Below are 27,146 nucleotides of genomic sequence, written 5' to 3'. Positions count from 1 at the left end.
ATCCTTAGAAAGGCAGGAAATCTCAATTGCACTGTGGCTCCCAGGCTTCTGAACTTCTCCATCCGTTGACCCAATTCCCACTGTCTATCCAACGTTGTTCTGGAGAGATCCGATCTCACTTCGAAAGAAAAATCAGATGCTTTCACAGACTTGACTTTCAATGCTGCGGTCAAGATCTTCTCTTTCATAGAATATGTTAAGAAGTTTACTAGGATCTTCCTAGGCTTGTCTCTGCCCTGTTTGATGCGGAAAGGGTCCCGATGTACCCTCTGAATATCTAACTCAATCTCGGTCAAAGATTCGTCCAAACTCAGTGACTCTTTTAGTAGAGCTGCAACAAACTTTTTTAGATCTCCTCCTTCCTTTCCCTCCGGTATTTTCAGAAGTCTTAGGTTGTTCCTTCTGGAAAAATTTTCTAGAGACTCTACCCTCTCTTTGACTGAATTCCCTTCTCGTCGTAGAGACTGGATCTTCCCTTCTGCGGCCTCCAATTTAGCCTTTAGCTCATCAACGCAGTTCTCTAGACCCCCGGTTCTAAGTGTAAGACTATCTACTTTAGATTCTAGATTTTCACACATTGTGCGGATCTCTGATTGGGTGTGTCTGGACTCTTCAAATGATCTCTTTGACTCTTCAAACCCATTTCTGATCTCTTCTCTCATACTGAGAAGTATGGCTTGAATAGTATCGTCACTGCCGGGGTTTTCGCTTCCTCCACTGTCTTGTTCCAGCCCTTTAATCTCACTCGCTGTTCCTGAGATCATTACTTGCTGTTCAGGCATAGAGACTGCATTAATATCACCCTCTGCTGGGTCTCCCATCCCTGTGCCGCAAGTTTGCGCAGCAAACTCTACTGCTTCACCTTCTTTCTCTTTCACCTGGGGTGTGGAAGTGTCCCTTGCTAATGGAGGAGCGAATAAGGTAGAGTGTGGGTTTTTGGACTCTTGATTTATATTTAAGACCTGAGGGAGAACCTTAAAATATGACTTCAACGAAGGTGTAATTCGGGAGGTTTTACTAGCTTTTGTTATGGGTCGCCCCTTATTCAAGCTAGCCTTGTGTGGCAGCTCCTTCGGAGCAGTATACCGCAGCTGGCGTTCTTTTCCCCTTTTTGATGACCTTAACTCAGGAGGTTGAAAAATCTCGCCTGTTAACTCCTGCTCAAGTTCAGACTCAGGCTCTATGGAGGGCTGCTCTCCTAGGGCTCTCTCTGCATCCAGTATTTGCCCAGTATCATTGGAGTCTATAGGGACAGTTAATTCTTTGCCCTTATTGCAGCCCTTTCCTTTCCCCTTAGCCTTCCGCTTCCCCAGGGTTCTCTCAGTAGTTAGGTACAGGGATTGTGCCTTAAATCTAAAAAGACCGGGTGAAGGGTCCAATTTTTGTGGGGAGTGACAACCCCTTGTAGCTATGGACTTCTGGATTTCAACAGGCTCAGCTTCCCCCCCAAAAGGGTTTAACCAACTTGCCTGCTCCCTCTGTTGACCCCCCTTGCTTTTGCAGAATCCAGTTGTTGCCAGCTTTTTTGATGAAGCGCTGAACACAGCAACTCTTCTGCTTCTTCGAAGCTCCACAGCTGCGTTGCTCCAGCGATGGAGTACAGGGAGGAAAACCTGATCCAGACACATTGACTGTATTCCTCCCTTTAACTAGAATGCAGACAGTGTTTGCTGATATTCACTGTTCAGCCTTTGCAGCTCTACAAAAAACGGCTGCTCATTTCTGTTAGCCTGCTACGAGGTGTTGGTGACTCTAATATGTAGTGCTAATTCAGCCTTTGCAGCTCTACAAAAAAAAAAAAAAAAAAAAAAAAAAAACCGGCTGCTCGTTTCTGTTAGCCTGCTACGAGGTGTTATTGTCCCTAATATGTAACGCTCCTTCACTCGAATACAATGCGGGCTATTGGAGCTCCGCCAGCCCGCCTGCTCTCCTCTCCCCTCCTCTCTCTCCTCGGAGGTCAAAATCGGCTGCAGTCCACAGCCCAGCGCCGTCTATGCCGAACTCCGCCGCTCCTCGTCTTACCTCGTCTCGCCCTCGCCCGCTGCTGCCCCCTGCTCTCCTCTCCCCTCCTCCACCCCGGAGATCCAAGTCCGCTGCAGTCCGCAGCCCAGTACCGTCTATACCAATCTCCGCAGCTCACCTCGTCAGCTCACCTCGTCAGCTCGTCTCACTCACTGCTCGCCACGGCTCTCCTCCCCCCTCCTCTCTGGAGTTCAGCGCCTTCAGCCAAACGCCGAAAACACCGCAGCTGCAACGCCTCACCTCGCTGCTCGACTTGACTCCCGTAACCGCTTCCGTTTCCACCTTCAACCTTCTTGCGCGAGAATCACCACTCACGCCGCGCAGATAATTACACCGACCGTCTCCGCTGCCTCTCAGCTACCTCTGGGCATGTCTGTGGGAACTGTGAGAGACGAGCGCGCCGCTCTAGCTAGCGGCCGCCATGTTTTCCCCGCACCCTAGTCCAACGCCTCAGCAACACCGGCATCCAAGAGAAGGCATTGAAGTGGATCATCTCGTTCCTCGCTGGAAGAACACAGAGAGTCCGCCTCCCCCCGTTTCGTTCCGAAGCCACCGAAGTCATCTGCGGCGTCCAGCAAGGATCATCACTCAGCCCCACCCTCTTCAACATCTACATGAGACCTCTCGCAGCCATCGCACGCCAACACAACCTCAACATCATCTCCTACGCCGACGACACCCAGCTGATCCTCTCCCTCACCAGAGACCCCGACACCGCCAGAACCAGCCTCCATGAAGGGATGAAAGACGTCGCCGAGTGGATGAAGAACAGCCGCTTGAAACTGAACTCAGATAAGACTGAAGTCCTCATCCTTGGACCATCACCCTCCGCCTGGGACGACTCCTGGTGGCCCCCAGCCCTGGGCATCGCCCCCAAGCCGACAGACCACGCACGCAACCTGGGCTTCATCCTGGACTCCTCCCTCTCGATGACCAGACAAGTCAACGCTGTCTCCTCTTCATGCTTTCACACCCTCCGCATGCTCCGCAAGATCTTCCGATGTATCCCGATCGAAACCAGGAAGACGGTCACCCAGGCCCTCGTCACCAGCCGGCTGGACTACGGAAACACCCTCTACGCCGGAACCACAGCAAAGCTACAGAAAAGACTGCAACAAATTCAGAACGCCTCCGTCCGACTCATCCTGGACATCCCTCGACGCAGCCACATCTCCATCCACCTGAGGAACCTGCAATGGCTCCCTTCAACAAGAGGATCACGTTCAGACTCCTCACCCACGCACACAAGTCTCTCCACGACCTGGGCCCCAAGTACCTCAACGACCGCCTGACCTTCCACACGCCCACCCGCCAGCTACGATCCGCTAGCCTCGCCCTCGCCGCCGTACCACGCATCCGTAGAGCCACCACCGGAGGCAGATCCTTCTCCTACCTGGCGGCCAAGACATGGAACTCCCTCCCCATCCACCTTCGGTTGACCCAGGACCACCTCGCCTTCAGGAGACAACTCAAGACCTGGCTGTTCGAGCAGTAGCGGCCCCCTCCCCCAAGCGCCTTGAGACCCTTCCGGGTGAGTAGCGCGCTATACAAGTGGTCTGATTGATTGATTGATTGACATGACAACGGACTCGCTTCTTAGTTCACTACTGGCATGGTGGTCAGTGTGGTGGGGGCATGCATAGTTCTAAATTTAAGTCTAAAAACTTTTAGTAAATGCCTCTCAATTCAGTGAGATAACCTGAGGTACTAAGGTGAAAAGCTGCTTCAAGTTAATTAAATACACTTTTTTAATTTTGAAGTTATATTATAATATTTGTAAATGATATTTGCTGCTTGATTTAGTTACCAAACATTTTCATGCCTCAGCTTGTGCATGGGCTCTTAGAACCAGGCAAGACCCTTTGCTATGCCACCCCCCACCTGCCTGCCGTCCGTCGTTAGCTTACTCCACCATTGCCTCCCGCCCGTCCTCCACTATCAGTTTTTAGGTCTCGCCTGTCAATGCGCATGCGCATTGAGCTTGCGAGACTATGGGGGCTTAAACAGACTTTAACCAACTTGCAAGGAATCGATGGCGATTCCTTGCAGTGCCCGTGAAATTCAAGCTCAATGCGCATGCGCATTGACATTAAAAGCGCGTGCACATGCCCCCAGCTGCCTGCCTTGCACGTCCTCCCACACCCCCGCTCCGCCCCCTCCCCTGCCTGCCGAGTCGCATTTCTTCAGGGCACCTCCCCTCATCACTTCCCCAGCAGCATCTGTTCCCCAGCCTGCCGAGAGCAGCTCTTCCTGCTCCGCCCTCTCCCCACTCTCTCTCCCCTCACGACGCTCCTCCCGCTCCGCCCCCTCCCCACTCTCTCTCCCAGCACACCTCCCCCTCCAGCATTCAGCACGGAATTCAGGCTCCGCCAGCAGCTCTTCCCCTCCCCACTCTCTCTCCCAGCACACCTCCCCCTCGATCCGCCCCTTGTTTAAACCTTGAAAAGACATCCCGCCTCTCCTCCCCCTTCCTTCCCAGCATGGAATTCAGGCTCCTCCAGCAGCTCTTCCCCTCCCCACTCTCTCTCCCAGCACACCTCCCCCTCGATCCGCCCCTTGTTTAAACCTTGTTTCTCTCCTTCCCCTCCCGCCTGCCCTCCATTGTCAGCTTGCTTCCCCCGCCCCACCTACTCACCCTCCATTGTTACCTTGCTGTCCTGGACGCTCTAGACTACCTCTCATAGTCAACTTGCGTCCTCAGCCCCTCCCACCTGTTCTTCGTTGTCAGCCTGCTGCCCCAGGCTGCCCACCCTCGGTTGTCAGCACGCTAGCCAATCCCCCCAGCCCGCCCTCTATTGTTATCTTGCTGTTCCAGCTGACAATGCTGCAAGCTGACAATGGAGGGCGGGCGGGAGGAATACAACCCGCCCTCCATTGTCAGCTTGCAGCCCAACCCCTCCCACAGCCCTCTATTACATATTTATTCTAATTTTCAGTTTGTTCTAGTTGGCATAAAAAAAGTTACTTTGTTCACATAAGCCCAATCAGTGACACACACACGGTTCTGTTAGACCATTGGCTATCATAGGACCTGTGCCCCTTCAACAGAAGGGAAATATTAACGCTTTTTTAAGTTTAGAGGTTTATGGAGCAAAACATCTGAATTCAAAACATGTTGCAAATTAAATTTAATCTATAAAATATCAGATGCTGAGAAATATATTGGTGTTACTATAAACCACTTGCTATATTTTTTTTTGTGAACAGATTTTATTAAGTTCATAAGGTGTCACATCACTTTGTATATTTCACAGCATATTATATTTCAGCTTATGAGCATGAAAGACCATATACATTGTGATTATCAAAAGTCCAAACCTAGATAACTTAGGGCCCCCCCATAAGTCGCATCTGTGTGTGTTTTCATTGCTACGCTGTTATCTCCAGTATAGAAGGCCCGAAGCCATGGCGAGTTACCCAAAGGAGACCCACATCTCTCCTCCCATAACAGACCATAGGTATCTCTCAAGTCATTCATTAATAGACTATAACTGTCATGGGCTCCCAGGTGCAGGTGTTCCCACAGGTGGAGGTTCCACTAGTTTTGGGTCCTTTAAGCTGTCAACTAGCGTTTTCCAGCCCTATCTACCTCCAGCGAACCAATCCTGCGTCTAGCTTCTCTTAGCAGTACTCCCCTTGCACATCCCGCCCCTCTCTCCAGTTCTTACCGCCATGCAGTTACTCGAGGTCCCCCTGGAGTCTTCCAGTGCCTCGCAATATCGCTTTTTGCTAAGATAAATGCTAAATTTTGAAATTTACTGGTAACCTTTGTCTTGGATGTATGAGGAAATCAACCCAGCAGGCAATGGGCCAGCGAGCATGAATGACCTTTTCCGTGACATCAACAACCACCTTAGTTATCTCCTCCCAGTAGCTGTGTAACCCACGGCAAGTGCAGAGCATTTGCAGGATTTCTGCTCCCACCTCCCCGCACCTTGGGCAGGCTGCGTGAACTGTATGGAAGTATTTATTAATGCACCCAGGCATGAGGTATACCCTATGCAATACAAGGGAGTTTATCTATTTAAAGCGTGTGTTTCTTAACATCTTGGGTGTTCTCTCGTGTATATTCGCCCATTCGTATCCGCTATGGGGACTCCTGGATCCTCTTCCCATCTTTCTCGCAGGGTAGCCAGTGGCTGAAGTATGTCCCCCGCTATTGTTCTGTAGAGCCATGTGACCGCTTTAATCGTGCCCTAGGATTGACTAATATATTGGTAAGCTTCGTGATTTTTCGGTTCTGATATACCTGCCTTCCAGTGGTGACGGAGGGCCGCCGTCACCACTCTGTGGAGCACGAAGTGGCCCTGAGTGAAGTTGAATTCCAAGCGGAAGTCCTCAAACGAGAGAAGCTCACCCTCTCTGAATAGATCCCCAATCTTCGTCGCTCTTAAAGATACCCATTCCTACACCCCCTCCACTGTCCGCCATGGGTTAGAATGTTCATTATAAGTTTGGGCAGGTCGGGGGAGTATGGTGGCCCGGCTGTGTGTCTTCCGAAGACATCTCATTACTTGGATCTCCTTGGTGGTAGAGCGGCCAGCCTGCAATAGCAGCCTCGTCAGTTCTTGCAGTTCTGGGACAAAAGGCCCCACTATGCAGTCTTGTGTCTGTCTGCTTGCAAGCCATTGTGTGAACCATTCCTGCCAAATAATAAATCTCAAAGTCTGGGACTGCCAGTCCCCCATCAAGACTTGGACGTTTTAACATGGATAAGGCCACTCCCTTTCGGCCCGACTACCAGATGAATGCCGAGATCCAGGAGTCCAACTCAGCAAAGCTCGCTCTCGGGATCCATATCGTGAGCAACACAAAGAAGTACAGTAACCTAGGGAGCGCCACCATCTTCAGAAGAGCTACTCTACCCGCTACTGGCCGGGGCAGGTCTTCCAGAGATCTATATTGGAGTGCAATGAACCGATGGCCGGCCCTACATTCCCTTTAAGCTGGTCCGGCGGGTTTGGGAAAATCTTGACCCCCAGGTACGATAAGTAGCGGGGATCCCACTGCAGGGTTCCCAGTCTGTCCAGTAGGTCGTGCCCCCACCCCCCTGGCCAGGAACAATCTAGATTTTTGACAATTGACTTTTCTTGCAGAGAGGGTTCCAAACTTCTCCATCATTCCCCGAGCTCCCTCCAAATTGCCTCCTACATCGCGAAGGAAGAGCATCAGGTCCTTCATACAGCAGAATATGATGGAAAACTAAACTGCTTAATAAACTTCTTGCTATATGAGGGTGTAAACCAAGGTATAGTAAGTCTAGGCTTACGCGGGGGAATGCAGTGGAATAAACAATAAGTAAAAAGTAAAAGGGAGCAGAAGGGAAATGAGGGTGAGAAGAGAGAGGACAATCAGATTTAAATACACAATACATCATAGGCAATGAATTTGCAAAAATATAATTGCAATAATCTGAATAAAAGATTTGGAGACGTGGTCAGTTCTGATTTCCTAAATAACAAAAGTATAACGATCTTAAAATAAAGATGACAAAGATAGAGGGGCTGCTGTAAAGTAATCAATATATAATATACCATCATTAACTTTTGTTGACATTCTGTGCTCAGGATCTCAAGGCTGTAGCTGGAAATGGAAGTTATACAGTAGCAGTTCCAGAGCCCTTACTAATTGTGGTAATTAAGTGCTTCCCTGCTTAAGGGGCCTTTAATTTTGCAAATGCGAAAGAAAAAAAATATTACAACCTGGCATCCCATTAATAGCGGTAATAAACCCCACCCCCTGGTAGACAGTCCCGCCCCAGGGCTGCACGCGCTGGACTCCCCGGGCGCGGTTTCTACGGCCGGTGGGTGGGGGTTGTTTTAAAGCCCAGGCTGGGGTCTTGGCATCAATTAGGAGGGGAGCCTGCCCGGGGTACAGTACGGCGCCCCGAACAAACGACGCTTGTCTCAGCCCTTATTGGCAATAAAAGCTGGGCACGGAGGTCACACATGCGGTTTGTAAAGGAGTCAAAAGGAGTCTCCGACATCGTAAACCAAACAATCCTGTCTGGGAAACTGTTAGCAGGAAGGAAAGGTGAAGAAGTCGCAGCAACCTGCTCGAGGAACCGGCTCCGCGCCCCCAGACTAATAAGGGTCAGGCAATAATGGAAACCAGGCCCACGTCGACCAGAGAGCAGATTTCACAGATGCCAAGGCCAGGGTGGCAAGCCAATGTGCGCTTTCTGCTGAGGCATGGTGGGAGGGGGGGGGGGGGGGGGGGGGGGGGGGTTGAAAATAAATGCAAACATGATGCCGTCTGCAGAGCTGCTGGGTTTCCCAGGTCTGTGCATGGTGTGCTGCTCCAGTCCGGGTTTTGACTTTGAGTGTGGGACTTGTAGTCTCGTTGAACCCAGTATCAAACAGGACTTCAAGACCCAGAATTCAAAGCACATCACACATGGCCCTGGGGACATTGGCAGCTATGTGCTCATGCCACAGTGAAAATGAGCAATTAACAATTCACTGAGACCTAGATATTGTGGAGTTTCTCCACCAATTAATGGTTGTTATTAATTCCTTACATGCTGAGTTAGAGAAAGAAGTGGCTTGTTTATGGATGGAAATACAAGGAATCACACAACATTGTGTGTAGGCAGGTGGCAAATTAAGGCCACAACACACACAGTTCCACTGCACCACCTAAGAGAGCCACACAGGTGTTTCATGGATTTTAAAAAAAGTCCTGTTGCTCATTTTGGTTTTAAATAGCCCAAACTTGACTCGAAGAATCTGGTATCAGAGCACTTTACATGAGCACCAGTTGCGTTACATGAGGACACATTCATTTTTGTTAGGCCCGGGGAAATTAAGTGATTTGCCCAGAATCACGGGATATTGCGCGTCCTTGCCAAGACTCGAACCCGGTTCCCCAGATTTGAGGTCAACCGATCCTAGCCGTTACGCCAACTCCTCTCGCAAACAAACATGAAAAAGGGGCACCTGAATAGCAAAATGCCATTTTGGCTGAACCTTTGAATATGGTTGTTCTGCTATGATGCAAGACATGGCATCAGAATCCCAGTGCCAAATTCAACTGTCTGATATCTCAGTCACAGCATTTCAGGCAGAGAATCATCCTCTCTAGGAGTTGATATACCGTCATCAGTAATGAAAGTAGACTGGACACTATCCGTTTCACAATAGAGCTATTGACAACACATGAGACAGCATGGGCGGCCATCTCAGAATGTTTTTTAGTGAAGTATATAAAAAACATTCAATGATGGCCGCCCATGTGTGCGCATCCAAGTGGACCAACAGGCGGCCATCTTGGAATGGCTTTAAAGCCCATTTAAAGATGGACACCACATGCAGTGTCCCTGAAGAATTCAACACACTTTAAGCAGCAATAGAGGCTGGGTAACACTGTCTCGGGGACTGGCGGGCTATTGTAAAAGAAAAACTAAATTAAAAAAAAAGTTTTTTAAAACATAGTTCATTCAAAAAAATCACATTGGTCTACCAGTGCCCAACAGTGAAGGGGACTACTTTTGCGGCACACACGCACAATTGCATCACTCACAGAGAGGGCGACCCATTGGTTGAACTGAACACACTGTTTTATGCTGTATGCTGTTGGGGAAGGTAGCAAAATGTGAATGTCAGTACCACAGTTTGGTGGATGAAGAGGGCTAGCTGAAAGGGCCTATGTGTACGTATGCATATGTATGAATTTTTTGAGACTGTCTTAAGATAATCAAAGGTTCTTGGCTAACATTAGGCCTAAAAAATTAAGTTTTATATTTCAGTGGGAATCATAGCAAGAGAGGAAGGGAATTTCAGAAGTTGGTGGTGGCACCAGTGAAGGACTGAATTTTAGGTGGACTTGACTATAAAGGCCTCATGGTCCACTTATGGGATGGTGCAAAGGCAGGTTTTTAGGTTATGAGCTTCAGCCGCCTCTGTGACTCAGACATGGGGATTATAGAGGTAGAGATTAGATTCTGTTTATCTTATTTTATTTGTTGATTTCAGGGTGTTGCAAATGTTGCACACTCAGGGCACAATGATAAGTGGCAAAGATGAACGAAGTTGGTAGCAGTTTTCTTCGTGCAAATTTAGGGCCCATAAAGTGCTATCTAACAAATCAAAAACCACAGCTGCAGCTTGCATCTAATTAATAAATTAGCATTCACTTATCCCAAAGGAAAAGGTTAATTACATCAATGTTCCCATAAACAGAGTACCCTGCTCTGCTTTAGGCTGTCTCAAAAGGGACAAAAACATCTCCTGTCAACGTTCTTCTCTGCATTAGTCTTAATCACACAATTCTGACATTTGCTACATCTGCAAATAGTTTCCATACAACAAACTAATCAGGGAAAAACATAAAGCTAGAGTATTTAGCTCACTAGTGGCCAGATGTAGGTGGCCCAATACCGGTCGGTAACGGCCGAAATTACCGAAATTTGGCCGTTACCGACCGGTATTGGGCTTTTTAGATGTAGATGGCATTTTTTTAGGATTCAGTATTTTACCGAATCGGTAATTTAAGGATTCGGTAAAATACCGAATTCTTAACATACCGATTCGGTAAATTACCGAATCCAGGATGTAGGGAGCATTCAAGTTAGTGCATTCCTCAGTTAAGGATTCGTTATTTACCACCAACAACAAGTTGGTGGTAAATAATGAAAACCTTTGAAAAAGCATTTTTTTTGCTTTTCCAACAGTGCGATGTGTTAGACATACATGCCCTTAGGGCATGTATGTGTGCCACATGTGCACCCATACACAATTGAGGGGTGCAACAGGGTGTCAAAGTTACACCCTGCCACCCTTCAATCTTTTCCCCCTTTTATCGAATCGGTATTTACCGATTCGGTAATTGACATTCATTCCTATGGGCCTCCAGGCCCATAGGAATAAATGGCAATTACCGAATCGGTAAATACCGATTCGGTAAATACCGAATCTTAACGATTCAGTAATTTTTACAGAATTTTTAGCTAAATAGCATTTACCGATTCGTAAATACCGAATCTGTAAAATTCGGCATTTATGGATCGGTAAATACTATTTACTGACATCTAGCCCCAAGTTCTCAGGATCAGATAGTTCTCGATGTCCTTCAAACTTACACTTATCTGCAACAAAACGAGAAATATTGGATCAGCCTGTCCTCTGCAGGCCCATGGCAGCAACTAATTAAAACATTCTAGTCGTCACGTAAAAGAAAACATTTCACATGAAAAAATAAGCACTGTAACACTGCATTTGTTAACTGTGTGAGCTCAGTTTCTCCTAGAAGTAAAAAATACAAATGCTTATGAAACAAGATGGCACAGATATCTTAGCCATTTGAAAATGCAGGTCTACATTAGCTATGGTCAGACTTAACGTAAATAATACACAACTAATAGCCCTTGCATGCTCTCATGTTAATGTCGATACAGATGCAGAAATATTCACCATCATTCAACGCACGGTCACTTATTGTTGATGAGAATCATGAAGTAGAGTTGAAGCTGCGATTTTCAATTAATGGAGTCACCAAAGTTGAGAAGAAAGATGAAGAAGAGACACGGATGGAGAAGATGGCAGGAGGTGGTGCAGGCATTAGATATCTTGGGATAGCGCTTAGAATCTTATTTTGAAGTCCAGCGGAAGCCAACATCTCTCTTTGCTCTTATAATCATGAAAGGTCAGTGGTTGCTGTAGTAACAGCTGCATCTCTGGCCGTTGAAGCTAACTCAGTTTGTCATAAGTCAAGTCAAGTCAAGTCAGATAATTTATATAGCGCGCTACATACCCAGAGGGTCTCAAGGCGCTTGAAGAAGGGTGGGGAATTACATGTCGAATATCCAGGTTTTAAGTTGCTTTCTGAATGCTAGGTGGTTCTGAGTGAGGCGAAGGTGAATGGGAAGTGAGTTCAGGTTTTAGCCGCCAGGTAGGAGAAGGATCTTCCTCCCATGGTGGTTTTGTTGATGCGAGGTACAGCAGCAAGGGCTTGGTTGGAAGAGCGTAGCTGGCGGGGGGGGAGTGTAGAAGGAAAGTCGTGTGTTGAGGCATTCGGGTCCAAGTTCGTAAAGTGCTTTGTGTGCGTGGGTTAGGAGGCGGAATAATATCCTCTTATTGACGGGGAGCCAGTGGAGGTTTTTCAGGTGACCAGAAATGTGGTTCTTACGCGGGATGTCTAGTATGAGTCTGGCTGATGCGTTCTGGATGCGTTGGAGTTTTTTCTGAAGTTTTGCGGTGGTACCAGCGTATAGGGTGTTTCCGTAGTCCAGGCGACTTGTAACCAGTGCGTGGGTGACCGTTTTCCTAGTTTTGGTGGGGATCCAGCGAAATGTTTTTTTGAGCATGCGAAGAATGTTGAAGCAAGATGATGAAACGGCGTTGACTTGTCTGGTCATCAAGAGTGAGGAGTCCAGGATGGCGCCCAGGTTCCGTGCGTGGTCCGTCGGGATGGGTGCTTTTCCAAGGGCCTCTGGCCACCAAGAGTCGTCCCACGCGGAGGGGGAGGTACCTAAGATAAGGACTTCTGTTTTGTCTGAATTCAGTTTCAGACGGCTGTGCTTCATCCACTCGGCTACTTCTTTCATTCCTTCATGTAGGTTGGTTTTGGCGGTGTTAGGGTCTTTGGTGAGTGAGAGGATCAGTTGAGTGTCATCAGCGTAGGAGATGATGTTGAGGTTGTGTTGGCGTGCGATGGCCGCGAGGGGGCTCATGTATACGTTGAAGAGGGTGGGGCTGAGTGAGGATCCTTGTGGCACGCCGCAAATGACTTCAGTGGCCTCTGACTTGAATGGTGGGAGGCGGACTCTCTCAGTTCTTCCGGCAAGGAATGAGGTGATCCATTCCAGTGCTTTTCCTTGGATTCCGATGTTTCTGAGGCGTTGTAACAGGGTGCTATGACAGACTGTGTCGAAGGCTGCGGAGAGGTCGAGGTGGATGAGGGCGACTGTGTATCCATTGTCCAGTAGAGTTCGAATGTCGTCTGTTGCTGCGATGAGTGCGGTCTCAGTACTGTGTTTGGCTCAGAAGCCGGACTGTGAGGAGTCGAGGGATTTGTTGGTTTCGAGGAAGGCGGCGAGCTGGTTGTTGACAGCTTTCTCGATGACTTTGGCCGGGAATGGAAGGAGCGAGATGGGGCGGTAGTTTTTGAGTTCGGTGGGGTCAGCTGTGGGTTTTTTCAGAAGGGCGCTGAGTTCGGCGTGTTTCCAGCTTTCCGGGAAGGTGGCGGAGTTGAGGGAGCAGTTGATGACGTCTCGGAGGTGTGGTGCTATGATGGAGTCTGCTTTGTTAAAGATGTGGTGAGGGCATGGGTCTGTTGGGGATCCTGAGTGGATGGAGTTCATCAGGCGGATGGTGTCCTCAGTGGAGATTGGGTTCCAGTCATTAAGGATGTTCAAGGGGGGTGAAGGTACGGCAGAAGGTTGGGTGGGTTGGTCTCCGGGTTTGTTGTCGAAGCTGTTGTGGATGTCTGCGATTTTGTCGTGGAAGAACGAAGCTAGGGAGTCGCAAACGGTTTGAGAGGGAGTGATGTCGTTGGAGTTGGCAGTAGGGTTGGTAAACTCTTTGACGATGTTGAATAATTCCTTGCTGTTGTGGGCGTTGTTGTCTAGTCGGTCTTTGAATGCGGCTTTCTTGGCAGTCTGGATTAGTTGGTGGTGTATGCGGGTGGCGTTTTTGAAGGCGTCCCTGGTGCTGGTGTTTGGGTCTTTTTTCCAGGCCTTCTCAAGGGAGCGACAGAGTTTCTTGGATTTCTTAAGATCATCGTTGAACCAGGGGGCGTTTTTGCTGCCTAGTTTGATTTGACGTTTTTTCAGAGGTGCTAGGTTGTCGGCGCTGTTGGTTAGCCATTAAGTGAGGTTAATGGCTGCTTGGTTGGGGTTCGAAGAGTGGGCAGGGGCGTTTTGAAGAAGCGATGAGGAGATCTGGTCGATGGTGATTTTGTTCCAGTTCCTTCGCAGAGTAGGCAGCCCTTAACCTGGAACATTCCTCAGCTCACTTGCAGTTGGTGGTGCTTATGGGTAATCTATGCCGTATATGCTTTCACTTATGCAACCAACACTTCACAGAATGTCACAGGCCTTAGTCCTGTGTAATTCCCAGCAATCAAAACACACCCTACTCCTTAAAAACACAAGTACAGCCATAGCACCTTCTACGCGGGGCTAATTCCCCCACGATGTGGGGGGAATGGGGGGGCTGCGTGCAGCACCATGGTGCTCATGACTAGCCCAGCTTGTCATGCTGCACAGTGGAGCTGTGCTCATGACGAGCTGAGCTCATCACAACTCCGCCCCCTCCCATGGAACGCCCGCACAGGAGTGGAATTAGCCCCGCGTGAGCGTTCCGCGGCAGTTATGACGAGCTCAGCTCGTCATAAGCGTCGAAGGGGTTAACTAATAACTTAGATGAATCTATTGAGGTAGCCCCAAGGCCATCAAGTGGAGTGCCTTGTAGCAAGGAAGTGGTTATAACAAAAACAAATTCCCCCACAAAGATTGATCTATCCAGAATTTCTTTTGTGTCTCACGTACCTGCTTTGGTATATGTAAAAGCGAAGAGAGATATGGGAGCAGTAGAACCCTAGTAAGGAGAAATGTTCTCTATCAAAATCAATAGAGGGGCCCCAAGAAAGAGGATCCCCAAAGACAAGCTAAACAGCTCAGGAAACATCTGACATAGGATCAGCCTACTTGAAGAATGGAGGCTGTAAAGGAAGGTCTCAGTCTAAGCCATGCACTATTATTTCTGGAAAGTCCTAGGTCTTTGAAAATAACTTCAATCTCGTGAATCTTTCTAAGCCAGGGCGGAGCTTGCGGAGTTTCACTCGGTGGAATTCCACGGAGTTACGGTAAAACTCTGCCAAATTCCACTAAGTTCGGAAACTGCCCCTTCCCCAAAAAGGTTTTAAAGGGGATACACCCATTTCATTAATTTACAACTTGACAGAACGATTTTCCAGAACAATTAAGGAAAAACTACATGTTTTACATCGAGCTGCATCGCAGCTGGAGATATTCTCAAACTTTCAGGAACTGCACAGTGCCCAGGAGCTTTATTTCACTGTAGTAGCAGGTCTACGTGTCTAACAAAACAGTGGGCTGTTTACAGAGGGATCCCCGGCTGGGCCAAACCGGAGGTTTTCCCGTTTGTCCTCCATGAGGAGGCCAGCTCTCACTGTCACGTGACCTTTTTATTTTATTTTTTTATTTATTTATTGGGCTTTTAGAGCGTGACAGCTACCCAAAAAGGGTTTCCCGGCGCTAAGAGATATTTAACCACATGAACAGAACGAAAGACTCTGGGGAGAGGCGGGAGCAAGTTACAGGTTAAAAAGCCAGGTCTTAATGGCTTTGCGGAAGTGGATATAGCGGGTTTCCAAGCGTAGGTGCTGAGGGAGGGAATTCCAGAGCTTGGGGCCCAGTAGGGAGAAAGATCTACCCCCCATCCTCGCTAGACGCACTTTGGGCACACAGAAAAGGCCTTGAGATGAGGATCTCAGGCAGCGAGCCGGCGTGTAGGTTCGCACGAGGGCTTGCAGGTATCTGGGGGCATTGCCCCATTTGATTCTGTGCATAAGGCTAAGTGTTTTGAATTTGACCCTGTTTTCAATTCGTAGCCAGTGGAGTGCCTTAAGGTGACCGGACATGCGTTCCCTTCTGTGGCACTTGCAGAGTAGTCTTGCTGCGGCGTTCTGCACCAGTTGGAGGCGTCGCACGACTGCCTGTGAAGACCCTAGATAGAGGACATTTCCGTAGTCTAAACGGGAGGTGATTAATGCGTTGACCACAGACTTTTGAGTGTCGTCAGATAGCATCCAAATGATTTTCCTGAGCCACCTCAGGATGGTGAAGCAGGTGGATGTCAGGTTAGTGACTTGGGGCTCCATAGTTAGGCCGTTGTCTGATAATGCCTAAGTTGCGTACTTTTTGTGACTGGATGGGTAGGGAGCCCATTTCAGATGGCCAGTGTCTTGGGTTCCAGACATTTTGGTTTGGGCCCAGTATTAAAACCTCAGTTTTGCTACCGTTTAGTTTGAGCATGTTTTCACTCATCCAGGTGGCGATGTTCCTAAGGCCTGACTGCAGGAGGGAGGAGGAGTCGTGGTCTCCATTGGAGAGTGAAAATACGATCTGTGAATCGTCGGCGTAGGTGAAGATGTTTAGACCTGCTGCTTCGGCAATCTGGGCGAGCGGGGTTACGTATAGGTTAAAAAGCAGGGGGCTCAGCACCGAGCTCTGAGGGACACCATAGGGGGATAGATGGACATTTGGGGCCGCGGTACTGGAGGTGATTTGAAACGTCCTAAGAGTCAGGAAAGATGGTATCCAGTCCAATGCTTTGCCCCTGATGCCCATGGTGGAGAGCGAATTTAACAGAATGTTGTGGGAGATGGTGTCGAACACTGCGCTGAGGTCAAGTAAAATCAGCGCAGCGGAATCACTTCTGTCGACTAGGAGGCGAAGATTTTCCATCACTCCAAGCAGTGTCGTCTCAGTCGAAAAGCCAGGGCGGAAACCCGATTGGGAGGGGTGAAGTATGTTGTTTACCTCCGTAAAACTGGCGAGGTGTCCATGGACATGTTTCTCCAAAACTTTGGAGAAGGCGGGTAGGAGGATATTGGGCGGAAGTTGGCCAGGATTTTCAGATCTGCCAATGGTTTCTTTAGTAGGGGTGACACCATGGCATGTTTCCACATGGCTGGGACCTTTGCTGTGGAGAGGGATAGATTCAGAGTTTGGCAGATGACGGAGAGTTGTGGGGTGTCCAAGAGTCTGAGTACGGAAATTGGGAAGGGGTCAATGGGAGAACCAGATTTTACTTTCCCTAAGATGTCTTGAAGACCCTGAACCTTTATCTCGGGCCAGGATGTTAGTGGCTCTTAGGACAGGTTTAGCGAAGGGGAAAAGGCCTCCATCTTCCGATCGAGATCCGGATTCGTCGCTACTTGTGTCTGGTGCTGTTTTACAATGTCCTGGTAGATGGTCTCAATCTTCTTTGTGAAGAAATGCGCCAATTCTTCACATTGAACATTATTCAATGGAAGGGGTTTGGCTGATGTGTTAGAACCCGCTAATTCTTTTACGAGATTGAACAGAGTTTTAGATTTGTTTGTGGCTTCAGAAATAGATTTCGCCACGTAGTTGGCTGTAGCCGTGGAGCAGGCTTTGTGGTAAAGCTTGAGTTCGTTTCTGTAGGTCAAGCTGGCTACAGGGGAGTAGTCTATCCTCCAAAGGCGTTCCAAGCGTTTACACTTGGATTTCGCTGCCTTCAGTTCCTCGTTGTACCATAACGCTGGAGAGTTGTGGGTTGTGAATTTTTTGCGAGCCAAGGGAAGGCAGGTGTCTAAGGCTCCTAGTAGCCATTTGTTAATCTTAGTGGCTACAATCTCTATGTCCTCAGTATCAAATATTTTATCCAGAGGTGCAGAGTTTAGGACGGACATGAAGTGATTTATGTCCAGTTTCTTCCAATTCCTTTTACCGGACTGTCCTGTCCTGCCGGAAGGACTAGAAGTCATATGGTCGGACACGCTGAAATTAATAAGAAAGTGATCTGACCAGTGTAGGGGCAAGGCTGGATAGCAGTGTGACAGGGGAATGCTGGAAAAAATTGGGTCCAAAAGGTGACCTCCTTTGTGTGTAGCTCCCGAGTTCCACAAAGTGAGATTCAAGGCAGCAAGATCGTGAATTAAGTTTATGCCAGGTTTGTTCAGAGGGTCGTCAAAGTGTATGTTTAGGTCTCCTATAATGCAAACAAGCCTAGTGTGGTACAAAAAGAACCAATGAAACACCCAGATCTATGGCTTTAGTGGCAAGGTATATACGAGGCATGTAGAATAACAACACGCTCGGCACCGATTACGTCAAGATGTGAAAGACAAAAGGTGCCCAGAAACAATCCATTAATTCATGCCTGCATACCCCTACACACACTTCAGTTTACACAGCTCGTTAATGTTCTGAAATTGTCCATCGTGCAAAGGTTGTGATTGAACCCTCAGAACATATATTTATACAGACTATTGCTGAACAGCCATGGGCACTAAAATGTGACTATTACACATGCAGGAATACAAATGGGAGAAGCTTACCCTCACTGAATAGAATTGATCCCCATCCTTCATCACTCCTGCAGCTACCCATTCCTCCACCCCACCCAGCTCAAACAGGATTACTTTAGAAGCCATTCTAGAGTCATCCGATGATCATCCAACTACATTAGAAGTCATTTTCACAGCATCAGACATCATCAAGCTCTAAAAGTCATCAGCAAAGCTTAAAAGCTCAGCCTGATGATTTGAGGATGACTTGAAAATGAATATTGTTGTTGTTGTATTGTAGCATACTTGTATAGCGCAACCTGTCACCACCAAGGGCATCCTGGCGCTTTAGACCCATGATCCAGCGAAAAACAGTAGCTCAACCTATCCTGGGAAAAAGATGGGTTTTCAAAGCCTTTCTAAAGGCTAGAAGATCTTCAAGGCTTCTCAAGGATATTGGCAGAGAGTTCCAGAGTTTGGCCGCCACTACTCTGAACGAGCGGCCACCCATTCTCACTCTCTGGAAACGCGGAACTACCAGTAGCCTGGACGACGAGGAGCGTAAGGCTCGAGGTGGACAATACCAGGCAAACATTCGCCGCAGACGAATAGGGCCCAGGCCATGAATAGCCCTGAACACAATACAAGCTGCTTTGTAGCGCACCCGCAGATGGACCGGCAGCCAATGAAGTTCTCGCAGCGCTGCCGTAGAAGAACTATGATAAGGGCGAGAGAGAGCGAGCTTGGCAGCAATGTTCTGCACCCTTTGCAGCTTGCCCAGAAGTGTTACCGGGGCCTCCAGAAGCAGTGCGTTACAGTAGTCAAGTCGACTTAGGATGGTACAACGCACTACTTCTGGTCTGGCTTGCTCAGGGAGAAGGGGTAAGACCTTACGCAGCATACGAATCAGCATCATACATGTGGAGGTGGTCTTATTTACATGTAGATCTAGCTGCAGGTTGGGCCCAAAAATAACGCCCAGGTTGCGCGCAGATTGTGCGGCTGACACCGTCTCTGAAAAGGATGGAGGCCACAAATCAGCCGGAAGATCGCGAGGAACTCGATCTGTGGAGCAGTGTAAAACCTCCGTCTTGGTTCCGTTGAACTGTAATGAGTTCAGACGGAGCCATTCTGCTGTCGCCTGCATGCACCGGTGGAAAGTCTCCAATGTGACTGCATCCTGACCCTCCAAAGAAAAGACCAGCTGGGTATCATCCGCATAATTAAATGCGGAGATACCAAAAGATTTGATGAGCTGGACTAGAGGGCGGAGGTAGATATTAAAGAGTATGGGGCTGATGGCTGAGCCCTGGGGATATCTGATGGCATTAGAAGGTGTCATTATTCGTGATGGTTTGAGGATGATTTGAACATGAGTATCTGATGACTTTAGAAGGTGTCATTATTCCTGATGATTTAAGGATGATTTGAAAATTAGTATCTGATAACTTCAAAGATACCATTGTGTTTTTAATAGGATGTTTTTCTTCTGGTGATTTCATTTCAACAAGAATAGCTTGTCTACTTAATGAGCATGTCCACTGCTTTGGTTTCAGTTTTCTAGAAAAATTCAAACAGTTGGATTATTGCACGATTAATTGCAAATAAATGCAAAATGACACATACATTTTCTATCATACACAACTAAGCATACAACGTGCTTTAGAGAACTGTGTATAGGTCGCAGGTTATTTTTTAACACATTTATTTATTATTGACACGTTTCTTTTGAACAAAACAGGTAAAATAAGCATCCACTGTAGAAAAGATCAATCCCTAACATTGATAAAGATGAACACTGGCCATTATATCTATGGTCACTGAAGTTAAGTTACAACGTCAATGGGAAAATTAGTGGCTTCACCCAGTTAATCCTAAAACCGGATAGCTTTCCAAATGGAACTACTTCCAACAGGACTGGGTTAAGATTAGCCTCTGGGTCGCAAACATACAGCAATGTATTGTCAGCAGTACGCTGAAAGTATTAATCGGTAGCCCAGGACCCGCAGTCCTCTGTGGCTATGATATTCGCGCAGAGCACATGCTAGTGGCTCCGCCACTATGGCATAGAGGAGAGGGGACAGCAGGCAGCCCTGTCGAGTCCCTCTAGATATAGCTATAGGGACTGTAACCTCTCTACCCAGTCGAATCCTGGCCGTAGGGCAAGTGTAAAGCGTTGTGACTAGTTCAATGAAAATGTCCCCCACATCTATTCTCCTCAGAACTCCCTCCATGAAGGCCCATTCCACTGAATCAAACTCCTTCTCAGCGTCCAAGAAGACTGTGGCCGCCTTGATTTCTGGATCTAACGTTTGAATTGTGCCAAATATAGTTCGGAGATCTAAAGTTATATTGCACCCAGGTACAAAACCCTGCCTGTTCCTGCCTCACTACCAGCGGTACCAGTGGAGCTAGCTATTGGCCAATATTTTAGTGTATATCTTGGTGTCCACGTTTAACAAAGAAAGGGGTCTGTAGGATGAGCAAGCCCTTCGGCACCTTCCCTGGTTTAAGTATCATAATTATCAGGGACTCTTTCATAGAGGGGTGCATCATTTCAGCCTGCCCCAAATGCTCAAATAGTGTCATGAGGCGGGGGACCAGTTGGTCCTGGAATGTCCTATAAAAGGCTACCCTGAGCACATCAATCCCCGGTGCACTGCCAGCTTGCATCGTTTCAATAGCAGCTCTAAACTCGACAGCAGAAAGCGGGGCCATGAGGTATTCTCGGTGAGCGTTTGTGAGCCATGTCATCTGAATGTGTTCTAGGTAATCCAATTAGCTTAATGTCAGGGGGGGTGGAAAGTATATAGCTGTGAGAAGTATCTGTAGAATCTGTTTGCTATGTCTGTACGTTTGTGCAAGAGGAGACCATTCTCATCTATTATTTCTGTAATAGTGTCCTCCTTGCGTCCCGGGCACAGCAGAGCCGCCAAAGTAGCCCCAGGGCGATCCGCCTCGCTGTACACCCTAGCCGCTGTAGTTTACTGAGGTGCTTGACCTCCCTATCTGCTGTGTCCTGGAACTCCTCCAGCGCAGTTCTGATGTCTGCCAGTACCCTGTTGTCCCCTGCCTTTAGAAAGTCTGTTCAAGCGCCAAGATATCTTTCTCAAAGCATGTCAGTCGGTCTCTTAGTGATCAGAGCACCCCCGCATGTTTAGACATGACGATACCATGGATGTAGACCTTAAAGGCCTCCACAATGATGCTAAAATCGTCTACAAAGCCCAGATTATTCTCAAAGTATACGTCTATCGCTGTTGTAATTTCTGCACTAAATACTAGGTCAAGGAAGGAGTACAGCGGGAATCTCCAAAGGAACGCCAGGGCCTGTATGGTGGGGCAGTTCAAGGCTGGCTGTATTGGGGCATGATCAGAATAGGTGTTGGGGTGTAAGGTGCATAGCTCCACCTAGGCGCATAGCCTTTTGGACACCAGGCAATAGTCATTTTGCGTGTGTGTGTCGTGAGGGGCAGAGTAGTGTGTATACCCAGCTATGTCAGGGTAACGTCGTCTCCACACATCCACTAGGCAAAGCTCTCAATTAACTCCAGGACTGCTCCAGTCGCAGCTGAACGACAGCGGACGGGGTCTTTAGATCGATCCTTGAGGGGATCGAGAATACAATTAAAATCTCTGCCTATTATTTATGGGATATCCATTTAGTGCAGCAAGGTAGCACCCAAGCTATGATAGAAGTGGAGGTCATTATAGTTGGGCCCATAAACGTAAACAATTCTAACTACTAGCCCCTCTTTATGACAAACCACTACGACATACCTCCCATTCTGGTACGCCTCAGTAGTACTGACTATGATTCCAGCCCTAGAGTTAACCCATATTAAGACACCTCTTGCATGAGATGTAAAACCAGCAGCACTGATCTTGCCCTGGAAGAGATTTTGGGTCAGCATGTTACTCTGGAGTGGTAAATGAGTCTTTTGGAGAAGATTCCTTTCTGTGTTGTTCAATGTTAGGTTTTGTGACCGACTGGCCTACTTTTAGTATTTATACTTCTAACTATACAGAGAACTTCAGTTATATAGGTACTTATTATTACATCACACTAGAGTGACTTTCTTTCTCTCAACATTTTATTTTCATTAGTTAAAAACATTCATATAAAATTCATTACAGGACATTTCATTTCCAACATATATATTTGAGCATTCCCTAATCTAATACAAAAGTAAATCCTATTCTTGTTATTGCTCAAAAACACAAACACAAAATAAAAAGCCAATTCTTTTGGCATATATTGTTTAAAATCCTTAAATTGTATATCAATTCAGGCAGTCCTTTTGTCGACGCGTTTCGGTGCGTTGAGGTCTTTTAGGCACCTTCCTCAGGACAGACTTATAGGTTTCAAAGGTTGTACTTCTTAAATTTATTGCTAATGTTATGAATGTTCCCTCTTCTTCTAATTGGGGGGCATCCGTTGTCTTATTTTTCAATTTCTTTAATCTTTAAAAACAGGAGAATAGTTATTTTTGTGTCTTGCTTGTTATTTTGCGTCTTTAAATTTGCGCACGAAGTTCTGGTAAACGTGTTTCTTACTATCCATCTGCTGGGTAGAGTTCTTTGATCCCTGTATTAGTCGTATCTACAGGTCCTCCTTTGTAGTTAGTTTGCTGGGCACCTTCTATGTCAGGTTATTCTTTTATCCCAGACCCTTAATGTTTACCGCATCCAGCCGTCGACACGTCCTCTCTCCTGTTTTTAAAGATTAAAGAAATTGAAAAATAAGACGACGGATGCCCCCTAAATAGAAGAAGAGGGAACATTCGTAACATTAGCAATAAAAATAAGAAGTACAACCTTTGAAACCTATAAGTCTGTCCTGAGGAAGGTGCCTAAAAGACCTCAACGCACCGAAACGCGTCGACAAAAGGACTGCCTGAAATGATATACAATTTAAGCATTTTAAACAATATATGCCAGAAGAATTGGCTTTTTATTTTGTGTTTGTGTTTTTGAGCAATAACAAGAATAGGATTTACTTTTGTATTAGATTAGGGAATGCTCAAATATATATGTTGGATATGAAATGTCCTGTAATGAATTTTATATGAATGTTTTTAACTATTGAAAATAAAATGTTGAGAGAAAGAAAGTCACTCTAGTGTGGTGTAATAATAAGTACCTATATAACTGAAATTCTCTGTATAGTTAGAAGTATAAATACTAAAAGTAGGCCAGTCGGTCACAAAATCTAACATTGAACAACACAGAAAGGAATCTTGTTTTGCTATATCTCTATACCCAGTCCTTTCTGGTTTTCTGGGACACTCTCTTCTTTTGAAGTCTCTTGGAGAAGAGCCACATCTATTTTATGCCTCTTCCAGTAAGCGACCACCTTTCAGATTTTCCTATGGTCATTCAACCCCCTTATGTTCCAAGCCAACACGCGTATTGTGCTACTCATAAACATGCCCTCACTCCATTTGGTCTGCCACTCTTTGTTTGGTACTGTATCCGTGTAAAATACACCCCTCAATGAACATATCACCACCAATCACACCATGTCTGAATTTCAAAACACTATGTGTGTCTCGCCTCTCAACCCCCCCACCCGATCTATGCAATACCCAACTGTGCATAATCGAAATCCACCCTCCTCCCCCCAAAAATTTCCTGCAACTTCAAAAGCTAAAAAAAGGTGGTCAAACTAAAACACAACACTCCCTTGTGGTGCACACTATTGGGCAGATGTCACCAGGCTCAGTCCGCCGCTGCCACCTGACCAAATTATAGTTATCGTTCTTAGGATGAATTACTTAAATTCAGCAATCTCGCCCTTTGCAGAGTTAGGCATAAAGGCAGGTTCTATTGTGCTTATTCGCAACTATGCTGTTTCTTTGTCGCTGCACCCCCTAGGGCTGCTTTTAGAGTGGTTGAGATTCCTACGTTTAATGAACTACATGCCTTGGGAGGGATACATGAAAATATGCGTTTTTCCTTCACAGCTAACACGCAGTTTGGCTGGGTAGTGCATGTTGTAGTCCAGCTGCAGCTCTTGCAATTTCCACTTGGCTGGAGCAAAAAGTTGTCTGGCTTCCTGGACATGCTGGGTGAAATCAGGAAACAAGGACATCGCCATGCCCTCAAACTGCAGCTCTTTAAGCTCTATGGCCTTACGGAGTGCACTGTCTCGGTCCCTATAGTTTAGCAACCTAGCTATCACCAGGCGCGGCGGCGCCCTTTCCACTACAAACATGGATGAGAAGCATTCTTGTCCCAGTAGCATCATGAGTAGGCGCTCCACAAACAGCTCCATATTAGGTCTATTGGTGGATTCTGCTATACCAACTATGCAAAGGTTGTTCCGCCGTGAGTGGGACTCCAAGTCCGCAGCCCTGGCCTAAACCATCTGCAGCTGCTTTTCAATGGAGTATTGCTCTTTTGTTGTTGAGTTTAGGGTGTCCTCAGCGTCTGAGACTCACTGTTCAGCTGTATCTAGTCTCTGTGCTTGTTTATCTAGTCTTTCCGGCATCCGGTCCATCCTGAAAGTGAACGCCTCTATTCTCCCGCCGATTTTATTCAAACTGTGTTGATTGACCACCAAGATTTGCTTAAGGTCTGCTTCCTGATGTACTTCACCAGCCTCTGATACCGACTCAAAGGCATTTTTCCTGTGGTCCTGCTGCCTCTGGGACTTTCGATGCTCAAAGTGGAGCTTGGTCTATGCCTTATCTGGCTTCCCCATGCTGCACTCCCGTTGTCTGCCACAGGTCTCTCCCAGCTACTGGGGAAACAATATTGCACCAGCTCAGTCCGGCACAATCTCTGTGAACACTTTGGTGCTAGCTTGATGTCTAGAGCTTGGGCTGCACCAGTCACAGGAACTGTGCCATCACAGCTGCTACTTGCATATCCACAGCAAGGAGCCCTGAGGCTCTGGCCTAGTTTCACAACGTTAACAGCTATGGGGCACCCCCTCACGACGGCACCGTTAATGTGCACAGCACTCAGTTCAAGAGGTGCCAGGTACCCCCCACCCCAGCTATCCTCCTGGAATCAGGAGCTTACTGAGATGTCAACACCCAATGTCCCCGACCAGTCAGGAGCTCACCTGATTGGCGGTGTAATAACAGCCTAGGCCAGCAAATAGAAAGCTGTGGCGCCGCAGAGACAGCTCTTGTCGAATGTGTAGCACAGGGCCACCAGGTAGAGTTTGGGAGGAGATGGAGAGTCCCGCGCCAACTCCCGCAGATGTCGCACAATGCTGGTGTCGCGACCCTAGGGGTGACTGAGAGCAGGGGGTCACAACAGCGCTCATCTAGGGCTCCCTGGAGCGAGTTGAGCTATACAACCCCTCTGCCAGGCCCGATCCGGCCTCCCACTCACCCCGCTCCAGCAGGGAGGCGCAGCACCTCCGGGGCGGCAGACAAGGATCCAGAAACCAGGCCTCATCGATTCAGATGTCTGCAGGGTACCCTCTCGGCCGCATTGGCGGAGCATCTCTGGAAGGCCCACCGGCAAGTCCACCGCTCGCCTCACAGGAAGGCACCTACAAGGCCTGTGTGGTCTCCGCAGACGCCAAAGGCCACACAGCGCCTCCAGTAGCTCACGGGTCAGCCACACCTCACTTGTTGCAACAGCAGGGCGATCATTAGCGCCAGTCGTTAACACGCTGTTCCGCCCTCTGCAGGCAGTCGACCATCGAGGCAGACCCCTCCTCATGAAGGCCGCAAATGGATTCTCCGCGCTGCGGGGTTTCCAAGCACCCCGGGTTCTCTTCAAGCAGCACGCTGAGTTCCTCTGCACTTCACCACACAGTGCTCAGGATTTGGTGCAGGGATGCGATAGTTACGCCAGGATTTTGCTGGATAGTTGGCCGGTTGCAGCGAAGCGGTTCTTACTTGTGGCCATCTTACAGTCAGACAAGCTCCGCCCCCGAGTGTTAGGGATATTTCAACGTAAACGTGAAGAAATTAACGTTGCTTCTACTCATGATAAGATGAAAACATTAACGTGTAGAATTTGTATATGTAGCTAATGAATATTCACACAATTGATGGGCCTATGTAACGTGCTAACTTAGGTGTGCTTTGTAATAATGTTAATTTTATACGTGTACTTCCATGAGGCTATGTGCTATTCTCATGTTGACTGAATTCTGTAGGCCTGAATTGTATTTTTCCCCTGCAAGCTCTTGCATTGGACTCACTAGTGAATTTCATGTACATGTTGGATTTGTTCTTTCTCACGTTTCTGTTCCAGGTGGAGAAATTCGTCCTTGTTAGCTAGAATAATGTCTTTGTTTTAGGAGTTAGGCTTAGGGAGGAGAGGATTCATTGAACAGCGTTATTGATAATAAAGGACTGTTGTACTTTCTCATCAAAATGAGTCTGGGAATCAAGGTCATCTAGCCAAGGCCTGGGAGCACCTCTACCATGTGGAAAGTTACCTACAAGGAGGTGGCTTGCTTGGATGGTGTCATGTTGCAGTGCATTTCGGGATATTACTTGCAAGTTTATGTATTGAAGCTAGGGACAGTGCCCAGTGGACTTCTGCCTTGCCTTGAGAGGGAGAGAGCATCTTAGAACAAGCTCTGTAGCTTTGTCCTACTTGACCCATTCAACATGAGTGGACTTCTTAAGAAGCCTTCACGTACTGACACCTTTCTTTGATCTTTCCTTGGGGTAATGCTGAGTAGAGATCACGTTAGTGGTAATGTAAGGACAGACTAATGCTTTATACCTACGAACCTCCAATGAAGGGGAATCTCGATGTTGGAGCCATCATTTTCTGTATCCTGCTTCTGGAACTGGTTATTCGGTGCATGTTAGACCATCTTAATTTCACCCGTAGGTTGGACTGTGTATTAGTTCCTATGTATTTCTACACCCTCATCTTGAGGTGCTTGTATGTCCAAGTATTCTTGGCTTTGCAATAAACTAACTAAACTAAATTGCTCGGATGATCGTTTAGTTGTCTTGTACCCCCGTCCCCTCTGCCCCTTCGCTCATGTGCTTGTTCCCTTCCCTGCTCGAACCCCCATGTTCTACCTACCTCCTGTACCTGCTATTTGCACATTATTGTATATGCTGTGAAGCGCTCTGATTCCCCTGGGTCCAGCAATTGCTATACAAAACTCCTAGATAAATAAATAATAATTGGGAGTC

This window comes from Lissotriton vulgaris, chromosome 3_1 (genome assembly GCF_964263255.1).
Source record: "Lissotriton vulgaris chromosome 3_1, aLisVul1.2, whole genome shotgun sequence".
Taxonomy (NCBI): Eukaryota; Metazoa; Chordata; class Amphibia; order Caudata; family Salamandridae; genus Lissotriton; species Lissotriton vulgaris.
This window is presented reverse-complemented; position numbering follows the sequence as displayed.